The 22907-nt window shown below is 37.1% G+C and overlaps 1 protein-coding gene across 1 annotated transcript in view; it reads right to left on the bottom strand.

Moving 5' to 3' along the window:
* GABRB2 (gamma-aminobutyric acid type A receptor subunit beta2) overlaps positions 1-19297 on the bottom strand; it is a 167365-nt gene extending 148068 nt beyond the window's left edge. The window contains exons 1-2 of the mRNA XM_064725285.1: positions 19218-19297; positions 13558-13680 (exon numbers count right to left, since the gene is read on the bottom strand). The gene's annotated coding sequence lies outside the window, so the exon portion shown is untranslated. The remainder of the gene's footprint in view (positions 1-13557; positions 13681-19217) is intronic.
* Positions 19298-22907: the final 3610 nt, after the last annotated feature.

The following is a 22907-nucleotide window of genomic DNA, read 5'->3' on the forward strand; positions in this document are numbered from 1 at the left end:
AGCCTATCACAAATAAAATGTATTTGAAAATTGCTTGTGAATATTCAGTGCAGTACATCAGGCCTAATCTCCAGCCTCCAAGGTTAAATCTGCTAACAGCTTCTTATTAAGCACCAGACAAAAAAGTAAACAAATCCATCTTTAATTAGACCTTCACACTTCCCCCCTTCCCCCCTTTTTTTTCTTAGTAACAAAGACTAACCAATGCTTAGAGAATTAACAGATTGCAGAGTAGTAACAATCTAAAATGTCAAATGAGTCTAATGCTGGATTCAACTTAAAGACATAAATTATTCTTCAACCCTGCAAAATTACAATAATTTCCAAAACAACATGCATACTAAACGCCTCAAATTTCATCACATTCTGAACTAGTGGCTTTGGATTTCTTGTGTTTACGCTGATCCCAGTAAAAAGTTGCTTTCTCTCCCTTACACATTGTCTCTTTATTAAAAGGGCACAAAGGGACCAAGCTCTGACACATCATCTGCAGATGGCATCTCGCAGTGAATATACATCAGTGGACTGAAAGAATTTCTGAATTCCCTGTTTACTACTTGACCTTGACCTGAGTCAGGCAAAGACATCCTCAAACCACACCTCAGCACCCACTTCTGGACCAGCTGCAGTCAGGAGAGCTATAAGAACTTTGAAGTTTGAATTACGTAGCTTTCCTACATCCTACAAGAAAATACCTGTTCATTACTGTAAGCTAGGAATTTCAAATTAAAATATCTAATGATGTTACTTCAGCACAAGTGGTTTTATGACTTTTGAGCCACTGTAGATTATTGCTAGTCTGAGCATACCTTTGGAAAGCAAACAGGGACAGGCAGGTATCCTTTTTCCATTCTGTAAGTTAGTTTCTGCATTTATTTAAATAGATTGTAATAATATATTCAGAAAGTACTTACACAATTTGAATCAAATATTTTGACATCAAGCTAGCAGTCAAGCATGTGTGTTTTCATGGAAATAAAAAAAACCCACAAAACAACAAAAAGCTAAAAATAAACCCCCCACACAACAGCCTGACCAATGTTGCTTGCCTGGGACCATGAAAAATAGTAACAACACCAAACAATATGAAAGACAAAGAAGACAAAGCTACTTTTAGAGAGCTAGATTTTTCTTATATTGCTAATAGAATACTCTGTCTAGAACAGTATCTATAACACAGACACCATAAACTGTACTCAGGCTTCAGAGTGGCATACAGAAAGGTACTAAATGAGCAGCAAGCAGCTTCTGAACTATTTCAGCACCTGCAATATTATCTAGTTAGTATAATACAGGAAATAACTTGCCTAATTTCAGGCAAAAGGGAGATAAAACCATGTTTCATAGCAGCATCTTTATAGACAAGGAAAAGCATTTCCCTTTGGATTTACCTCTTTCCTCTTGAAAAAAAAAAAAAACTACTGCTTCATGCAGCCAGTCACTATTTATTTGCATTCCAACAATGTCTATTATCAAATATGGGCTGCAAGGAGCAGCCCTGCCCTTTCTTACAGAAATTCAGCCAGGAAACAATTTAGTTTCACAGAAACTACAGGCCTGTACACATCCTAAACACAATCAAACATTGACAGACAATCACTGACTTGAGGGTGGTTTTTTGTTTTGGTTTGAGGTTTTTTGTTGTTATTGGGTTTTTATCCACCAGCAGCTGTAACAGCTGCTCTGTATCTTCCAGTTCATCACAGTGGTGTTTCCTAGGGTGCAGATATGAACTGATACAAGAACAATCAGGCTGAGAATTTTACAGCTCTCTTGATGAGAGATGCTGACTGAAGTCAGGCACAGCCTGCCAGGTACTACTACTGCTAAGTCAGCTCATTCTTGCTAACTGGTGAGGTGTTACAGGAGACAATTTCCAGTGTAACTGCATATTCAGAACACTCTCTATTAAGTGCTGCTGTATCCTCACTCTTTCACACACAGCCACAGGGACTTGTTGCTACAAGCAGCACCTAACACCCTGTGAAATCACTTGGTACACAAGGATGCTTTTTCAGAGCTGCCTGATGCTGCAGCTCTTTATCTGGGGCATGTGTTTCAGTACCTCCCAAATTTTTAACACTTGACATGCCCAAGTAAATCTTTGAGGTGTGGATAAGGTACAGACAAAGGGAAAATGCTTAAACTATATTTAGACATTCAAGTTGAAAAAAACCTTCCTCATATCCAAATATCATTAATTTCAAAATTAGTTGAGAACTCCAAATCTTTACAAAGCGAGTTGGCACAGAATGCAGATTGGGAAGTTCAATTCAGGTGTGCCCAGTCCTGTGCACAAGAGGACACAGCTGGGGGCATGACAGAACCTTAGAAAAAGAGAACAGCAACAAAATGACAAGGAGAAAAGCTGAAGCAAGAGAGCAAGAAGGCAAATCTTGAGACTGCCAGGGGGCCAGAATGCAGCGGAACAGGCAGAGATTCACCAGGCAGAAAACCAGGCAGCAGCAGTTGCTGCCTTAATGCAGTGCTGAGCTTTCCTGGCAGATGATACTTGATGGTGCTTCTCTGTGTCAGAATCTGATCTTAAACACTTAATTATCCATTGGAGAAAGCACTAAGCAACATTCCAGGCCCTTGAGATTCCATTAAAGAATTCAGCATAAGTATCAGGACTTGATAGAATTGGAGATATAAAAGAAAGGCTATAAAGGAAATACTGCAAACCAAGTAAAGGTAAATATTTGTTTAGTTTAAGATGGAGTAGATCTTAAGGGGGAGGAGAAAATAATTATATTTTACAGCCCTTACAATGAAGGAAACAATTGGATGGTTGGTATGAAGCTAATGATATGAATTTGTATAATATTTAATAAAGATTCCATGAGAAAGAAAGACTGAATGAAGCTACCTGAACCTTTACATATAAGAGGTAAACTTTCTGAACAGAGGAGTAAAAAATCATCAATAAAGCATTACATAATACCAATAATTGAGATGCTAAATGTTACAATAAAAGATGCAACCAAAAGTATGTATTCCATTCCCATGCATTCTATTTTATTCTCACTGCATCCCTCACAGAGTTACACCATCCCATTGGGAGATGCCCCACCCAAGGGAGGAATCAAACATTCCTACCTGGATATAATCTGAGGTTGGAACACCATGAGAGCCCTGCCACTGGATTCCCAGAGGACAAGAGCTCAATAACCACCACTGGACCTCCAGAGGAGGAGCAGATTTTACTACAGGATCACAGCTTCAACAGAACCACATCCATCACTCCAACAGGACTGCAGCCACCATTTAACTGGACTGCCACCACCACCCTGACCAACAGGGCGTCAGTTCTTGTCTTAGGTTGCAATGTAAGATATAACCAAAAGTATGAATTCTATCACCCTCTTCTTAAGCTGTTGTGAAAGATAAATTGGAAATTCTCCTGGATGAGGAACAAACACATACATAATTGGTTTTATTGCTGCTGGTAGTCACCAGAATTCAAATCCCTTTAAATTTAAATTTTAAATCCATTTAAATTAGAATACAGATGGAAATCTGTCATTTGTTTCAGAGGGTCAAGAAACTCAAAATTTTAGTTGTAAATGCATATTCCATGCTCTGAGAAAGCCAGGAAGGTTCATCTCTGAATAGGCTTTCAGAACAGATCTTGAACATCAACCCAGAATGCATGGGCAACACGTAAGGAGAATTTCCTTGTGGCAGATTGGCCAACAGTCTTATTCTGCAGCCAGAGCAGTAAAATGTTATAATGTTTTCAAACACTGCAACTGAGCCTATTCTGGACCGTGCTGCTCTTTTAGTTACTAACTATCCTGATTGATTTTTTCAGCATGAACAAACAGGTAGCACTCCCCATCTTCAGTGCTTACAAAGGGTCACTTTCCCTCCAAATCAGAAATCCAGTGGTGGGCAAAAAAGAATAATACTTAGGAAAACAAAGATTGAAAATTCAAAGGTTGCTAAAAACCAGAATATGAAAAGTTCCGAGTTTATGATAGTGCTAGAAAGAGGCAACATCATTTCAGTGATCAGGTGATGGTAGAAATAGGATTAATTAAAAAAGTGAAGATAGTAAGTGATAGAAATTAAAAGTTGTGCAGCATGGACAGAGATATTGCCCTTAGCCCAACATATCTTAAAGATATTTAAGCATATTCTTAATTTTCAAGTTTGATTTCAGGATTAGTGGTACAAAGAACTCTTAATAAGTTCAATTCTTCATGTTTCAATAGGAAATATAATCATCTCAATCCACTCTCAGTTTGATTTTAGGATCCTCTCCCAGAAAGTCAGACAGCTAAGATTAAGTCAATTCTGTCATTTTTAATTAATCATAAATTTTGGAGGGTTTTTTTTAATAAAAGAGAAAAAAATAGCCACAGTATAAATGCAGTAACAAATTATATAATTCATAGTATAATAATTAGAGATACAATTTTAAAAACCAGTAATGCTTTATATGAAAAATATACAAACAACAACAGCAACAAAGCACAAACAAAAAACCCCCAAAGAGTACTAAAGGAGAGGAATCAGAGGCAATCTCCTGTCTGCTAGCATTAACTTTCTAATAAATCATGGAAAGCTGGAGTAACTCCAGAAGATTAGAAGAGAGGCAATGTTGTGTCCATACTAAAAATGCCAAAAGGGATGAATCAGGTAACCACAGGCCAGATGCCCAACTTCTGTTCTTGGCAACATAAAGGAAAGCTGCTGCAACTGTTTGATAAATTATAGAAAAATATTCAATTCACAGCTAAATTTTTTTAGAGGAAATTGGTCTGGACTAAAAGCTTGATTTTATTCTTTCAAAAGATTACAAACTTTGTTGATGAAGGTAATCATGTGCATGTAATAAACTTAATTTTTGCAAGGCATCAAAAACAAGGAGAATTTAATATTGTGCTCCATCCATGCAGAAAAAGGTACCTGATTGCTCTGGAGGGTTAGCCCTTAAATTCCTGGGACTTTCTGCTTTAAAAGACTGAGTGATAATAGCTGCAGACTGGAGCAGCCCTGCAGATCCCTGTGTCTGGCTGCCTTTGCTTAAAGTCTCACTGCCCAGCTGGTGAGGGAAGTTGTGAGAAATACAACAGAATTTACTTCAGATTCATTTTTTCACACAACAAATGATAGCGTAAAAATTTACACAGAAAATTATTTGATTAGAATACTTCTGGTCCAGATATCTGTTTTGAGTATTTTTGACCACGTTGAAACAAGAAATGTGAAAAGACTTCTGTGGCCACCACTGGAAACTCCAAAAAGGGAATTCTGCACCCTGCTTCAATATATGCATTTGAAAAAAGGTTTACTTATTTTGTGCTGTCCTGCCCAAGGCAAAATAGAGCAAATGACTTACACGGTAGACAAACCAAGTGTCTGTCCGGCTGCTGGTCTTGAAACAGGCCAGAGTTGGTTTGCTTGTTGTATTTCAGTATTCACTCACAACGAGAGAGGCATCAAGTACCAACAAATTCCTTAACAGGGCAATGAGCAATGGGAACCAATGGTTAAATGCTGCAGTCAGATAAACATTAGCTGGAAATAAGACACAGTTTTCAGTGAGATGGTTCACAGCATAGGATAAATCAGGCTGGAAGATACCTCAGTGGTCATTTAGCACAATCTTCTGCTAAAAACTGGATCAGCTCTGATTGCCTAGGGTTTATCCAGTCTGGGCTTGAAAACTTACAAAGGTGGAGACTGAAGAAGTTCCTTGGCAGCCTATTCTATTCACTGCTTTCAGGGCTGAGCACAGAGGTGAAGATGTACTACAACTAAACATTGTTTTCTGAATTTAAAAAAAAAATCTACAATTCTGAGAATCCTGGAGTCATTCAAGGATACAAATGAAATGCTACTAAGAAAGGAGCTGCTGAAAAATAAAGATAATAAACTATCCCTAAATGGTACAGCAGTTTTACTTTAAACCCACTTTTTACTCCTAATACAATCATAGAAACATCCAAGAATAATTTGGGCCATTAACTCTTTGCAATGTGATATCAACTCTTCACTAAAACCAGGTATTTCTGTAGGCAATGATGGTCAAGTAACATCAGACACTGAAAGCATAGGGGAACTATGTTATCAACATGACTTTCTAAAGATATTCTCAAGACAATGACTTTGCTTTATGCTATACAACTTGCTTTTTTCAAAAGTAGCTGAGAAAACTGGACATAAGGAGGCCTTAGTCACCAACAGATTTTTGGTTGAAAATAAAAGATGTGTTCCTATGTTGTTGAAAAAAATGTATGTAAAGCACAATCATAAAGCACAATATTGAATGTATCACTACAGGCTATCACTATTTATCAACTCATCAATAGGAGCAGGACAGGCTATTAAACTATTCTTAAGAACTCTGGTATCAGTTCTTATGATATAAAAAAGGGGAAGCCCATAAGCAGCTCAAGAGATGTAAATCTCTATTCTCTGACAACATAAAGTAAACGATTATATTTTGTAACAGATCTAACAAACTATTTATTGTTTCAGTATGGATTCTGGGTTTGTTGCTGTAGGGGAGGTTGGGAGGTTTTTTTCTCCTTCTTCTCAGACATACTGTGCATGTTCCACAGTAGAAACAGCCAGGAAGAAAAAGAAAAACCAAGGTACATCCCTCAACACACTATAGTTTCTACAAAGAGGAAATTTGCAATCCATTACTCATTCTAGTCAAACTTCCAAGGCATTGCAGATGTACTGCTTCATGTGGCTTACTTCAAAATAAAAGAATCTGAAATTGTGAATCATTTAGTGCTACTTACTTGTGCAACCTATGAGATGTCTGGCACTTGAAACTGCCCACGACTTTAATAATCAATTGGAAGATGCAGCCAATCACGTTGTCCCCCATGACAGTTTCCAAGGTAACCAACAAAGATACTGACATGGGCTGCATGCAGTGCAGAAATGCACAAAAACACTGCCACATTGCCACTTTTTTCAATACTTTGGATTGTATATTAAAAAATGCTAAAAATTCCCTAAATTAGTATTGACAAAACCAGCAGCAAAAAGGCCAAAGCAGAATTAAAAGACAGTGATGACAAATTCCTGTCTGCAGTGATTCAGGAAGATTGCAGAGACTTCTTGAAGCTCTGTTTTTCATCAGCTACAGTATGGACCCCTCCCTTCCCTGGTCAGCCACAGAAAACGAGAGCTGCAGCTCATGAGCACAATTAGGACACCTTCTCTGTTTTGTTCCTGTAAATACTTTGCTTAATTGATATTTGTTTGTGATCTGCCTTCATCATGAGACAGTATGACACACTGTTTTTTACATAGATTTATGCTAAAACTTTTAGCTCTCAGCCCCCAAGAAAACCCTCCAGACAAAAAAAAAGATCAATAGTACTTTCCAATTTATTCATTAGAAAAGCTCTCCTCTCACCCCTTCTTCCTCACCCCATCTCTCAATCAAAGCAGAATATGCAGGGGGAAAAATTTTTGTTTGGATTTTTGCCCCCCTTCACATTCACACCAGAATTCCAGAACCTAGTTTCTTTTAATTAAAATATCTCCAAAAAATCATAGTCTGGGCAAAATTAATCTTGGAGCCAAATTGAGCTTCTGTTACTTAAATGCTTAAAATTGGGATTTAGCAACACAGGGGTTCTGTGAAAATAGAATTGAGCATTGGGACTTTTTCAATAGCTATTATTAAGAATAAATAACTGACACCTGATAATTGGCTCTGGTACATGAACGTTTTGCTGAGAAGCACCTGGACACAGCTTCTCTCATTCTGAACCTTCCCTGATCAGAGATTGTCAGTCACATTTCTTGGTGCAAAGCCACACAGTGGATAGACATCACTTTCCCCACAATCTGATCCAATCCTGAGGCTTGAGTTTTCTTGTGAATTCATCAAAACCCAAACCTTTGATCTCCAGAAAAATATTCTTCTGCATCAGGAAAAGAATGCTTTGCCTTATCCAAGAAAGCCCCAAAACCAAAGCAATCAACCCCACCATCCTAGAGTGACTTGAAGATGTTTGTATCCCCAGTTGTCTGTTCTGTTTATGCTGGATATTAAGTTCTGCACCTTTAGGACTGGTTCCCAGAGCAAGGGTCTAATATTATTCATTTTTTATGCTTATGAATACTTTGCTTGTTAAATAAACAAATTTTTTCCACTTTTCTCCAACGCAACCTTTTCCTGAACCAGCTGGGGGAGTGGCTGCTTGAATCTGCTTTCTAGAGGGTCCCCTTTGGAAGTTTCCTCCCAAATTTGCCCTAAACCAGGACACCCACACCCAAAACAAACAAAAAACCAAAGCAAAAAACCCAAGCCACACACAGACTCCAGTCACTGGAACTATTTCTCTCTACTCTGCATATCATGAAGGCAAGCCCTTCGTGAAGATATTCAATTATCTTTTGTTTATAAAAGTGCAGAATGCCACAAGCTCACAGATTGGTCTAAGTAGTTTGAAATGTGTTAGCAACTCAAATGATCTGAGTAATTTTAGCCAAACTGGTTCGGTTATTAAATTTAAAAACTGTGCAATAATTGCTAAATAATTTAAAATGCAATAGTATTTTTCAATTACTGAAAAATTTAACACGAGCACTCTCTAAGATAACCAAATATATAAGCATGAGAGTAGCTCTGGTGTTGGCAATCAAGTCTTAATTTTAATTACATGTACATCCTATTAAATCTTGCTGTAAGATAAAATGGTTTCAGAACATAACCCTAATTCATTTATATTCCACAAGCCTTGTGCAAGAAGAGGCCCAGTGAAATCAACTTCCTGTGTTGTTTAATAAACAGCTTTGTAAATAAAAGAAAGGCCAAAGTTTGAAAGCAAGGTGTAGGCAATGAGACTGCAATAATCCTTGTTTGCACATGCAGGCAGGATAACAACATCCTTAGCCATCTGTCAGCAGAAATACCAGCTTTTATTCCTCAGCTCTGAAAATAGAGTTTTTAAACTGTACCCTGAAACTTCATAGACTACAATAAAAAGTAAGATTTATTTTTATTGTCCTCACACTATGTAGTAGTAAACAATAACAACATTTCTTGGAAATATAAAGATGAAATGCTCCTAGCTTGCCCATTTGCTTTACATTTCCCCATCTATTCTGACTGCATTGGGTGGGAGAAAGAATGTGTTTATTAAAAATTTGTATGAGAACAGATTGACCCAAATGTCTGTTACAAAAATAGATTATATTAGCTAGAATGAAGTGTATTTCTTCCATGAAATCAGCAACAGCCTTATGAAAATGTCAGCTCTTATATATACATTCTGATGCAGGATAAGTAAAACTCTTTTTCAACTCTGAAAATAAATACATTAGAAAATACTTTGCTTTGTGCTATGAGCATGCAATATAACTTGCCTAGAAATACTGTCCCTGCAATCAGTTTCCTTCAATGCTGAGTTTTATTCATCACTCTTGGTAGACTACCAAAATAAATCCGTTTCAGACAGTCCTTGAAAGTCACTAGCACTTAAAATTAGCAGATAGGCATTTGCCATGATCCGTGGTGATCCTGGTAGACCAGTCCAGAGCTCCTTGTGTCTGGTCAAATCATCCCCAGCATGAAAGCACAGCAGATTATTCTTGTAGATTTAGGATATTGCATAGTTTCACTGTAGATTTCAAAGGATAGGATTTCAAAGGATAGGACAAGTCTCTTGCCCTAGAAACCTCTGCAGTGCTTCCATTTCATCCTGCATGTCAGAGGGAAGCCAGGACTCCCTGCCTACCAGACACCATTTGAGCGTATGAAAACATTAAACCTGCAATGGGTTGCAACCTGCCCTATCAAAGATTGTACAGTTGTCTGTATTCCACCCTTTTTTCACAACCATTTTTCATCTAGAGCAATGCCTACTTTAGTCTCAATAAGTTACAGCTATTTATCCAGGGTTTTCTAACAATTAGCTAACACAAGAGCTGTGAGATCTGGGTTAGATAAAATTCATTGCAGAGTTGGGTATCAATTTATTAATAATGATCTCCAGCATGTTTCACAGTGGCACAGAATCTTTGCAAATGGTCAATTCATGCTAAAAAAATACAGCAGAGAAAGAAACAACACAAATAAAACAGGAACCTCTTTGGGGCCTAAGCATCCAAGAGCAGCTAACAAGAGTTAATAAGGTCACTTACTGTATATCATCCACAGGCTATTTCCCTCAGTAGACCCTCCTCCACACATTGCTTGCAATTGCTAAAACATTTACAACTCTATATTTATGTGCAAATGACCAATTCATTATTATTTCTTCTAGCAAAATATTTTGCTGGCCATGACTATTTAACCACCTTCTGCTTTATACATGTGTATGCAGGAGAAATGCTACTGGCCTACTTAAAATCTACTAATGCTGCTGCTTTGTGTTCCCCCTTTACACCTTTCAGTTAATTTACCAACATCACAGGAGTTACCTCTTATTTCTTTCATTTCCTGAATAGATTGTCCCAAAACCTATTGGGAAGCATCCAAGTATTTACCAGGTGGAGTCACCGGCTGTTAAATTTATGTGCTATCTTTTCATTAATAATCTTGCATACAGGATTTTCTTATTGAAATGCAGGTATCAACCTGTTCTGTGTTTTATATGAAATGATATCTTCAAACACCCTTAGTGATTAATATTAAGGAAAACTCCCTAGCCTGAAAGCTCAAATTTAAGTATTAATGTTAAGGCACTAAGTTTCTGGGTTTTGTATAAACTGATTCATTATAAGAATAGGTGTTAAAAATTAGTACGTAGAATTGGCCTGAGACCATACCAGCATCCCTACTAACCTTATGAACATTTTAAGAGTGAAGATTTGTATTTATTATGAAGCCAGGAATATACTGCACGTATATTTAACATTAAATGATGCACCTGGAACTCTCTCCCATGCATTCAGTTGAATAATATCAAGAAAAACAAATGATAACACCAGTTGAGACTAGAAAGAAAAACACTGTCCACTCTTCCCTTCGGTGTTGTGGCATGTCATCATAACAGACAACTGCATATGAAGATGGCTTTCCAATTGTATTGTCCATATGAGTAATGTGTTAAATAAATCCATAGAATTATTTGGATACTTGTTTTAGAATAAAAACATGGCAGTGTGGGCTTTACTCATCCCTAGTCCCTACTAGTGTGTAAGCTTAAAAGTAGAAAAGCTTAATATATATATTTAAAAGGAAAAAAGCAAACACCAAACAAATTTATGTCTCTCATTCTGTAGGAGTTTGTTACTTAGCAGATTATTCCATTCCTACAAGAAAATAGCTATACTTACTTAGATTTATGATTATTTAATTTTAGAAAATATTAGAATTGGTATTCAGCCAGCAATATTTAATAGTCTAATTTCTGAAAGAAAAAAAGAAATGAGAAAAAGGAAAGCTGATGAGAGCACTGCAATTGCGGTTACATTGCTTACCAAATTAATTATGTTAGTGAAAAGTAATATGCACAGATGTTTCTACCAGGCCATCCTGACTCAATGTCACAAATAATTTTAATATTCCCATTGAACAACCCTCTCCAAGGTTGAAATTCTTGTTAACTTGAGGACTTAGCCTTAAAAATGTGATTTTCCTCCAGTAGCAGAAAACAGAAGTCTGCCTATAGCTTTAACAGATTTTCAACTAAAGTTGTGTGCCTAAAGATGTAGAAGATACATATGGGATTTATAGAAGTGACTAAGTGAAATTCAGTGGGAAGTAGATACTGCTGTCTAAATTGCCTTTAAATAATTCTGTTAAACATCTGACTGTATCGTCAAAGCACCTAAATAGATCTTTCTTTAGTAAATGCTTCTCTTCATCTTCAGCATTGCTGGACAACGTGCTCAGCTGTTAAAGAGATTTTCTTTTTGCTTAGCAGTCACACCAACATTGAGATGTTAAGAGGCAATGAGTTATTTAGAAACATTATTTGAAGTAACTAAAAAAGTAGAGTGTCTTGGAGCCCAGAAGTCATATTCCATTGAAGTCTCTCAAATTCAAAACCAGAATACTGCCATGTTTTTCTACTTAGCCTTCATTGTACAAAATAAAGTCTTCATTTAGTTTCACTGCTTTCAAAATAAAATGTCTTTCCAATGATTTGGTTACACTTATTTTATCATTACTTTTTGGGGGTCATGTCCAAATGATGTGCCCAGGAGGAGAAAAAATAAGAAGAAAGGAAGAGGTGACAGTATCATAGACACACATCTGAGACAGTAATTTATCTTTCTGAGTTTCTTAATTTAGATTCAATTTACAAACCAACAGGAAAGTTATTTTGTCATCATTGGACCTGGGTTGTTTGAGAGAAGAATTCATACCAAGCAAGGCATCTTTGTCATCAGGCTCTGCCCTGGAGAGGATGGGGCATGGAGGAGAACAGCTTCTGCCTCCCTGCTGCTACAGGGGCCAGGTGCCCATCCCTCCCCTCTTCATTCCCTCTGCAAAGCCTCCTTCAGGTCATAAAGTCACAGTTAAACTAGGAAAAACGCCATGTGCCCATATCAGACAGATTTAATGCAATAGAAGAAAGTATTTTCCAGCGGTATCTTCCACCTTGTCCTCCATGACTGAGATGACACCAATTATATGGGAGTTTCTATTTCCAGACACAGAAATCCTCAGAACAGGGACAAAACCAGCTGAACAGCATCCACCTGTAAATGGTCACTCAAGTCAATACTTCCAATTCAAATGGTGTGAGGAAAATAATCAAGTGTGGTTACCCAGAAGGACTTGAAAGATAAGTGAAAGGCATGAGCTGTCATCAACAAGCCTACTAATTTTTAGTCACCTGTCCAAGTCTTGATAAAAGAGATCATATTTGCAATCAGGAGTTGAAGTTAACAGTGAAAGGCAGCAAAAAACTGTTGAGAACTCAGTACAGCAGATTCTTAAGTGACTTCTTAAAAAAAATTAACAGATATTTTGGTTTTACAAAGGAAGATCATTAAAATACACAGCCTTTGAGTACTCTAGTTACCATGTATGGCTTTCTCTTCCAATGGTTTTCTTATTCCCACTTGAATGAAGGGAGAGAAGCAATTTCTAAAGCTCTCTGAAAGCCCAAGGGTAAGTGTTAACTATTCAAAGTTAAGTTCTGCTCCTACACATTCACCAGAAAAGCCTCACTTAGTCCACTCATCTTTCTCCATAGATATTCTGGCAGCCATGAATGAAATTTCTCCTTCCAAATAAGCTGCTGCTCATCATCTGACAAAAGAATAACTCTACAGATCTAAAGACATGTTTGCAGGTTTTGCCCACTGCCCATTTGTTCTACATTGATTCCACTACAGCTTTAAACAAATGTCATCAAGTTTTGCTGTTATTGGTGAACCTGTGCTGTCAAATTTTTTTACAATCAGGAAAAAGAGATGTGCTTTAAAATTTGAGTAATGAGAATGTTTTAAATAAGCGATGTTAAAACAACACCTTGCGCTCCAGAGTACTGGAAAGGTCTCCACATATTCAGATTCCATGACCCTATCTAGCGATCTAATCAGTGGTCATTTATCCAAAATTATCTTGTGATTATATATTTGCAGCTAGAATTTCTTAAATCTCCGCATAATGCTCACCTTGAGTGCATTAATGAGCTTCCTTAGTCACATGACACTTTGAGCATCTTACTGACAGGCTCCATTCTGGTCATGCCTTGATAAAGTGACCCTTGGAACTGGACCCTTTTGAGCTACCACAGCCTGCAGAAGAGAAGGACGGCAATGAATCAACAGTCCAGTTGATTGGTACAAGAATTGGAATTGTACTATGGTAGTTCTGGAATACTAGAATTTTTATTTTTTAACATTCAAGGTCAAAAATAAAATGGCAGGAAAACTGAGTATGAAACTTCTGCAGCTTAACCTACTTGCATACAAAAAGTAAAAAAATAGACCAGTAGGGGAAGCCTTACCTTATTTTTACTAAGCAAAAAAATTAGAGGCTTTGAAACAATCAGGAGAATCAAACTGAAACCTTGAGCAAAAGATGATAAAGTGCAGAATTCCAACTTAATTACTCTAGGGGTAGTTTTCCCTTGAATTATGTTTTAGCTTTCAGTTTGGATATTTCAGAGGAAAAGACAATTTTGTGAATTCTGTTGATTACATTATTGTGAGTTCCAAAATAAAACTAATACTAACATCCAATGCTTGCTCCCTTACCCAAGTGAGTTCCCTCACAATGGGAGAGTCATTGTTTCAGAAATGAAGGGCAGAAAGATTTGTAAGGAGAATTTGCTTATGTTGCAAAGGCTCCTGAATTCTCAGTCCTCTCACGCAATCGAGGTCTTCTTTAAATAAGGAAAAGTTATTCTGAATTATCAGGTCTCATTCTGCCCCATTAACACAGTTTTAGAATTTAAAAATCTCTCTCATTTGCCTCAAGAATTATTTTTTAGTACCTAAACTGTATTTGCTGACAAAACTGACAAATTTATCACCTGAAAGAACTAAAATGATCATCAGTTCACAGTATTGAAACTGAGAAAAATTAATTAACTTGAATACACACATGTATTGAACATAACATCTGAATGTGCTGAAAGAAATAACTGTCCTTATAGGGAATGAAGCACATGTGACAGATGTAATTGTACACATCAAACGGCAAAGTTATACCAAAAAGACCAAATATCTTTCTTTCAGTCCACCAGCAAATTTCTTTTTAGTTTCACTCATCGTCTTATCCACCTTCAGAACTATTCCAAAGGATCTGAATTTCTTCTTCAATTATCTCTGGCATTATTCAGGAAATTTAGGTATTGTATGCCCTAATAGTCATCCAAATAACTGAAAAGATTAGAGGAACACAAAGATAGATGAAACATCCCCACCCCAATGGTAGAGTTGTACTGAAAAAGACAAGGGAGGTCCCAAAAGGACTCCACAGATTGAAAGTTAAATCACTATCATATATCTCTACTGTAGATCAACTAACGATTTTACTCAACTGCACTTAAGCTTAATTTTTAATGTTTCATTAAACTGGATGATATATTTGTGCTATGATTCTGGAAAAAATTTAAAGTATCATTTCTTATTGGAAAAATTATAATAATGGAAAATTAAGAATGAGATTTATCAGAAGACAAAATGAGGAAAACTTACTAAAAACTTGTTTTAGAGTATTAAAACATTGCTAGCAAAGTAATCACAAAATTGAGACTTCTCTTGGTGCATGAAATTACAATATTTTAGGAATTATGCAAAGATTGAGATTTAGATAGGGCAGGTTTTTTAAATTACTTAGAAGTACTACACTTGCCTGCAGTATACACATTTAAATTAAGACAATGTGCATTTCAGTTGGTTACATAACATCTAACTTAGTTGATTGTTAAAATAAACTGAAAAACTCAGCACAGAGCAGTGGAAGACCAATGTAATTTTCTTCATATCTTAAACATTCTGACACCATTGTTGCTGACTTTGGGTAGAAATTAACAAATCCTGATATAATGAATGTAGATCAAAATTTGATTTTGATAACAGTTCAGCATAGTTCAGATAGAAGAAAGCACATAAATATCAGCCTGATCTTCACCTTGGAATAAGTAACAAAACTTTCAGACTGCTAACTTTAAAACAAAAAAAAACAGGATCAGTCCTCCTAATGAGCAAAAGTTACATAATGATGTTCAGATAAAAGTAAAAGTAAGCTGGGAAGTTCAAGCAAGAGCTGAGTAGATGGCTGGCTGGATTCACATGCAGCTGCGTACATAGTTTTTTCTCAGATAAAATATTTCAGTAAAATACGGCACAGAGTAAAGGCACAAAGATATTCTTCTTGGATGGTTCTCTACACTCCAACTGGGATTCTGTTGTACCACAAAAAGCCAACTTCAAGACCAGCAGCTTTCCTATCAGGAATTTCTAGTGCCTCTAGAGCAGCTGATCACCAATAATCATGCAAATCTCAACCAATGAGTTAAAGATGTCAAACCCCACTTTCCTCTATACCTACAACACAGAAATTCAGCAGATTGTGGATAATAAATCTTATGAACCCAACCAAACTTTGCAAATGAAAGTATATAGCAGACTTAAAAGGTAAAGTAACTTTGATAAGGGTATGGAAAATAATAAACATTTTATTAGGACAACTTTGAAGCACTAATGCCTCTAATTTAGGGAATTTATGAGTGAAATTACACAATATTTGCTGCTGTAGTCATAACCAAACTGTTAAAATTTTAAAGACTCCTATTGCAATAATTTTTTTGTGAAATATTTAATAAGTGCACATTAGTACTAACACAATTAATTAATGCTAAGAAGCAAAACCATTTAATAAAAATCAGTGATGCATCACCTGTTAAAATCAATAGATTTCATGATGAATGTTCCTCTCCCTAACATTGTGCCTATATATTATAGGGCAAAGGAAGCTGAAAATAGGATTTTTTCAATAATTTCAATTAAACCAATATAGTCTTTATGCAAATTATCCTAATTGGCTGTAGCACGCATTTGGTGCGTTGCAGAACACGGAGGTTTATCTGTGTGCTGAGGCAGCCCCAAGCCCGGTAAGCGCCCGTCAGTGCTGCCTCCAGCAGATGGAGACAGGAAAACAAACGAGATGGGCGCAGGCAGCAGCTGCTGGTCAGCTCCGGACACCTGACACGGTGCTGCTAGGGACCTGCAGCTGTCAGAGACATAGGAAAAAACGTGTTTTCTTTTACTGCTCTTCTTGCCAAGAATACCTTCTCTCCATCAGGTACTCGGGGCACTTTCAGTAGGAATATTTCTGCAACTGCACTGTGGCCTAAAGGAGGCTCACTGCTACTCAGTCATTGTTGTGCCCCACTCCTCTCCTTTCCCATTTCCTCTAGAATTTCACATTCTCTGCTAAACACTGCCACACAGACTGTTATTGTTTCCTGTTGTTCACTGTGAGAAACGCTGGTTGTGTTGTGCTCTTTGTGGTGTTTCAGGTACCTCGTGCAGGCTTGCACATCTGGATGTGCAAGGCAGATCAGAGAGGGTGGGAGGAATCCCAGAACAGCTGGAGTTGGGAGGGATCCAGAAGGATCATCCATCCAACTCTCAAGTGAATGGCCCAAACAAGGATGGAACCTTCGACCTGGGTGTTAGCAGCACCATGCTCAGCCCACCTGGAAAGTTCCATTTCACACAGTAAGAGTTTCCCTGATGAGAGGATGAACTTTTGTTTAGGGTTTAGTCTTTCTGTCCTGCACCAAACCTTTCCTCCCATTTCTAGATATGGTTTTTCTTATACATGGAGAACATTTTTCTTCACTTTCTGATAAACAGTATTAAGGCACTGATCTAAAACATGAAGAAAACAAAAACAACTACAAGAACAGAAATTCCAGCTACATAAATAGAAATAAAACTTCATGGGAAGATTGGTCAAACAATGGAACAGACTAGCCAAAAATGTTCTGCAAACCTATCCTTGAAAAAGCTGAGATAGATGTAAGCATAAGTAAATTGATTTGACATTGAAGCTAGATCCAACCTTTGAGCAGGGTACTAGAACAGATTACCTCCAGCAGTTCCTTTCAACTGAAATTATTTTAGGTTTTTATGAAAGCATATGGCTCCTTTCTTTATTTTAGATATACCAAACAAGAAGATAATATTATAATAATACAAGGAAAAAGTAAGCAAATATGAGTTTTTTTAGAAATTTTTTTAGGACATAACAGAAAATAATCAGAACAATATTTTACTAGGGCAGCACTGTTAGTACAACTAGTATTTTATCTGTTGATAAAAAGCTGCTTGTCAGACAATGACAACTGGGATTATTTAGTAGTCTTTGGTTGCTGAAACTGACAGACATTCAACAATACTCCCACAGATTGAACAGCTAAATTTCAGTCAAAAATTCTATCTGCCATTGGTTAAGAAAATACATTCTTGAGGAAAGCTGGCAATTCCCATGAGGCATTTGATTAATAGTTTTCAAAGCTGCAGTAGATAAGCATTTCCACATCAATGAAGGCTGTCATGCAGAAACTCCACAAGAGCCAACTGTAGCAGCACTGCAGAAACTCAGATTATCATGGACTTCTGCAAGCTACATCTTCAAAATCAGAAAGGCAGACACATAAGAGAAAAGAAGGACAAGGAAGGCAGTATCATAATTACCTCTGACTGAGAAAAGACAAAGGGTTTTTGCAATGGATTTTGACATTTAGATTTATGAAAGATAACAAAATCTTGAAACACAGATGTTTCCTGCAAAACTTTGACTTTACTGCAGCCTTCCAAGAGAGTTTTCCTGATCTGTGGTCAGTGGGAGCCCAGTTAATAAGGCATGGCAAGAGTTCAGAGCTGCTGTTGTAAGGACAGAGTCCTTAGGGCAGGTTTAGATCACGTTCCCCCATTTAGGGGACCACGTGCCTGCCAAGCTTCCAAAGCCTCCAGATTCCCCTCATAGGAAGAAGTCCCAGATTCTCTGCAGCTGAGACAGAACTTCAGAGGTCTCTCAGAGTATTTATTTCAATAAAAAGTCATGAGTAAGAAATTTTATTATCATCATAATTTTTCCAACTGGCTATTGCTACAACTTATCCTTCATCACTAGTGTAGACTTTTATAGAAATTTTTACCTGAAAATAAATTTTAGGAAGAGCTGGGCCATTAACAGACTCCCATATCTTCTTGTCAGCTGTAGTTTTACCATAAGACAAGATTTACCTATATTAGCTCTTTCTCATGAATCAATCTTGCACTCATGTGAACTTTAATACACATTCTTGTAGGTTCACACTCACTAATATTAAAATTGGAATATTACACCCAAAAAAGTACACCACTAAAAACTTCAGATTTTGGGGTAGATCAGCTAAACCAGAAGCAGTTGAAGCTTCAAAATGTAAAACGATGAGCCTGCAGAGACTGCAGGCCTGCACTACATTTACTGGAATACAAAGGAGGATGGAACTCAATGGACACAATAAAAGGAGGCAAAAGTCAATTGAAAATTACTGCTGCTATATTTTTCAGGCACTACTTTTAAATTAAAAGCTACCTGGGAAAAAGTTTAGAGTATGGTGATGGACAATTCTATTTGCATAAATTTTGGATAAAAATTGCATAAAAAATAAGCCCAGTAATGTACAAAATGTACAAGGAGAGGAATGGAAATCTCTAGCAAAAATTAATTAGGCAGGAGCTGTTTTTTATCCAACTCAGGTCCCATAAATTGTTGCCATCTTACTGCAGGGGTTCCATCTGGTTGTTGCCTTATCACAAAAGTTCCATACCTTCTTGGTGTTTCTCGGGGGCATCTCCTCAGAGCACTGACTCTTTCTTATTCACAAAGCAGCCACTGACTCCAATTCCCCTCTCACCCAGCCACCCCACTCTTTTATAGCATCTTCTTCTCATTGGTCACAGCTGTGGCCTGGTAAAGTCAGGCCTGTTCCTCATCTTTGATAATTGGCCCAGCTGCAACTCCTTAGGGGTGAGATTACTTTCTGCATTATCTTTATTTTCTTATATTCTATCCCCCTACAATACATGTCCTAGAGGAAACACAGCATTACCACTTCATCAGTTCAGAAATTATACACAATAGTTTTCATCCACTGATCACCACTTGCTCCCATAGATCTCAAGGCATTTCAAAATAGACCCAGCATCCTTCTTCCTATCCACTCAAGCACTCAGACTTTAGAAAGCTGAATTTATGTTAAGAACTTAAGGCCACTGTGACCCAACACACTGATTAAACTGAGAGGAACAGCATCTGTATCTAATTTTCTACAACTGTAGCATTTGCATAGGGAAATCACATGAAAGATTCAATTAGGAATTCCATTACTGTTGTGAAGAAAGGGCTGACATGTCAGCATTAAAATAATATAAGCATTTGAATTTTTTTTTAATGCTATAAATAATTTTGTGAGAAATGGAGAAAACATAGCTATGCAAGTTGGGGAAAATAAATTGTAAGGATATATTAGAGTAAAGGAAAAAAAAATAAATCAGTATCTTCACAGAAGCCAGCATCCAAAAAGGAGGACACTGATCCAGAAATAATTATACTGGGAAATAGGATAAAGAAGATAAAAATAGCTGTCATTAAACTGTTATTTTTCTTCCAGTTGTCCTATAATGGGTTTTGTCCACTGCCTAAACTATTTTGTCTCTCATATATTACATGTATTAGCACATATATGAAAAAATGCCACAGCTGAATAAAATTGTGTTTATATGGTTATATATAAAATATATTATCTACTATATACAAGAAATAATAAACAAAATACTGCAAAAATAGTGGAGGAAATAGAAACCATTTAATTGAAGCAAATGTGTACTTTCAGATGGATTTAATTTTAAATTGATGGACTTTTTTCCTATGATCCAGTTTGAATGAAGCTACAGAAAGTAAAATTATCAACAGTGAAGCAGGAGGAGATGAATGGGAACAGAGGGGCACAATCCCATGGAACCATAGCCTTGCTAGTGAGCATTGTAATAAATCTGCTAAACTATAGCCTTGCTTGATTGGAAAATCCAGTGCCCATGTGTCGGTTTTTCGGCTGTTTGGATGGCCTGGAAAGGCCTGGAGTGGCCTTGGGACAGCCCGCGTATCGAAGGACGAGAAGAGGCTTCAGTTCTTCTTTCTGTTTTTATGTTTATTAATTGTTTATCTAAAAGATTTTCTTTCGGCCCGACAGAGGTCTGCTCAGCAGTCAGCCATGAGCACACTGTGCTGCCCTCCGGGCAGCCGCGTATCTTTATACCCATGGTTACGTGTACAATATTTATCATTTTTCCCCAATACCATTTATTCTTATTACCCGGTGCACTTTCAGTAATAACCAATCCAAAAGTGCCACCATCACCAAAGAAGATGGAGGAGAAGAAGAAGAAGAAGAAGGACAGGACACACTCCAATTCCTCCATCTTACTTCTCTAAACCCCCCTGTACAGAAATCCTAAACCCTGTGTCTCACCCTCTAATTAACTCATCCCTTCACCATTCACCCTGGTGAAATCCTCCTATCCTCATACAGGTGTCGTCTCCCGTATAGGGTCAAAGTCCAGCCACCAGACACTTCTGGCAACATTACAGGACTCCCGAGCCCCCCAAGGGTGGTCTCGGTGGCTCGGCACCTCAGGACTCAGATCCTGAGATCCCACACCCATGCTTATGCTGTACCCACTCCCTGTGCAAATTAATACTCTACAGTCTGGGAAGAAAGCACCTGTGGGTTTTTTAGTTGTTGTTGGCAGCCATAGCCACTACATTGCTCCTGCTGTGAGAGGCACAGCTCAGCTGCTGGCTCGGGCTGTCTTTGCCCAAGGCTCTGAGGCACAGCCCAGCTCTCCCAGGTGCTCTGTGCCCAAGGTCTGAGCCCTGCACAGAGCACTCACTGCCGCCCCTTCATGGTGCTCCGCAGAACCAGGAATCCTGGATCACACCTCTCCTTCCTCAGCTCTACCAACAAGAATGTTCTGGATGAAATTTCATGTTCCAAATCAGATTTTCTAAGCTTTGTCTGCATTTCTTTATTTGCAGGGTCCTGATGATGACAGTACAAGATGGGAGAGTTCACTAAGTCATATAAACAGGTGAGATTATATCATGCATATGTGAAGAACTATCAAAGATCCACTTCAATCCACTCTTGACATTGTGTTTATTTATCTTTCTATTTAAAGACTAAAAGGATCATTTTTCATTAATGTAAAAGCATCAGCAACCTGATAAGCCTCTAAGTATTATATCTGTTGTAATAAAATTACTCTGGAGTATATTTAATTATTTTACCATATATCATGTCAAAGAACATCTGGCAAATATTTGAAGCAAACAATTTATCTATTTTCTTTCTCTCCGTGTATTTCATTTCAGCCACTGCCAGATCCCCTTTCTAGTAAAGGCTATAAATACCTAGAAAGCACTTATTCTAATTAGTATTTCTATATTTTATAACCAGTGTCAAATTAGTGATTCCAAGATGCTCATCCAAGAAATACAATTTTATCCACTGTAAAAATAGTAGTAAATAGCATATACAGTACCACAAACTTCCAAAGATAGAAAAAAATGACAATAAGTTATAATTTTGAAGGTTATTGTAAAAGAGAGACAGATGATTCAAAATTCTTAAGAACGGGAGGACTACTAATCAGCACATGATTAAAATTTTGAGAGACTATATGGGTTTATGAAATTGAACAAAAATTATTTTACATGAAATATTTGGCAGAGACATGATTAATATAACAATCTTTTTTGATTCCTGTAATTTTCTATATAAATAATTCTGCATGAAATTTTTGAAATAAACCTGCATCTTTAATTATATTTTTATTCAGGATTGCATTGGAAGAGGGTACATACTATATTTATTGAAAATAAACTGCATTTTCTTGGTTTGTTGTGCTTAGGTTTTTTTCCCCTGCAACTCACACTATGTGTAAAAGTTAAAAAAACAACCTAACCAAAATTTAAACAATGCTCGCTTTTTAAGCTAAGAAAAGCTACAAAAATAGATACTTCCTTAAACTGCATTGCATTTGGCTTTATCTGAAGTTTTCAATCCATATGTCAACTGGCTGAGATAGTGAGCTCCCATTTAGAGTGAGGCACGTCATCATTTATGCCTTTAACATCTTCATGAAGCACCTTTGCCCATTATAGCAAAACTGAGTTACAAAAACTGCAGAGAAACCAGCACACCCTCCATAGGCCTCCTGATCTGCACTGCTCATTGACAGAAATAAAATAAAGTGATTCAATTTTGGGCTCTCTTTGCCTCTTTTATTATTAAATAAAATATGCCAATAGTTTTTGGCACCAACATCTAACCTTGCTTGGTTTAATCTTGTTTCTTGGATATTTTTTGAACTTTTCTGGGTTTTAACTGTTTTATTCACAGAAGCTCAGTTTCCCTCACCCTTCTGTGTTTGAACTGGTTTGTAACAGGCATTTAAGG

This window comes from Zonotrichia leucophrys, chromosome 13 (assembly GCF_028769735.1).
Source record: "Zonotrichia leucophrys gambelii isolate GWCS_2022_RI chromosome 13, RI_Zleu_2.0, whole genome shotgun sequence".
Lineage (NCBI taxonomy): Eukaryota > Metazoa > Chordata > Aves > Passeriformes > Passerellidae > Zonotrichia > Zonotrichia leucophrys.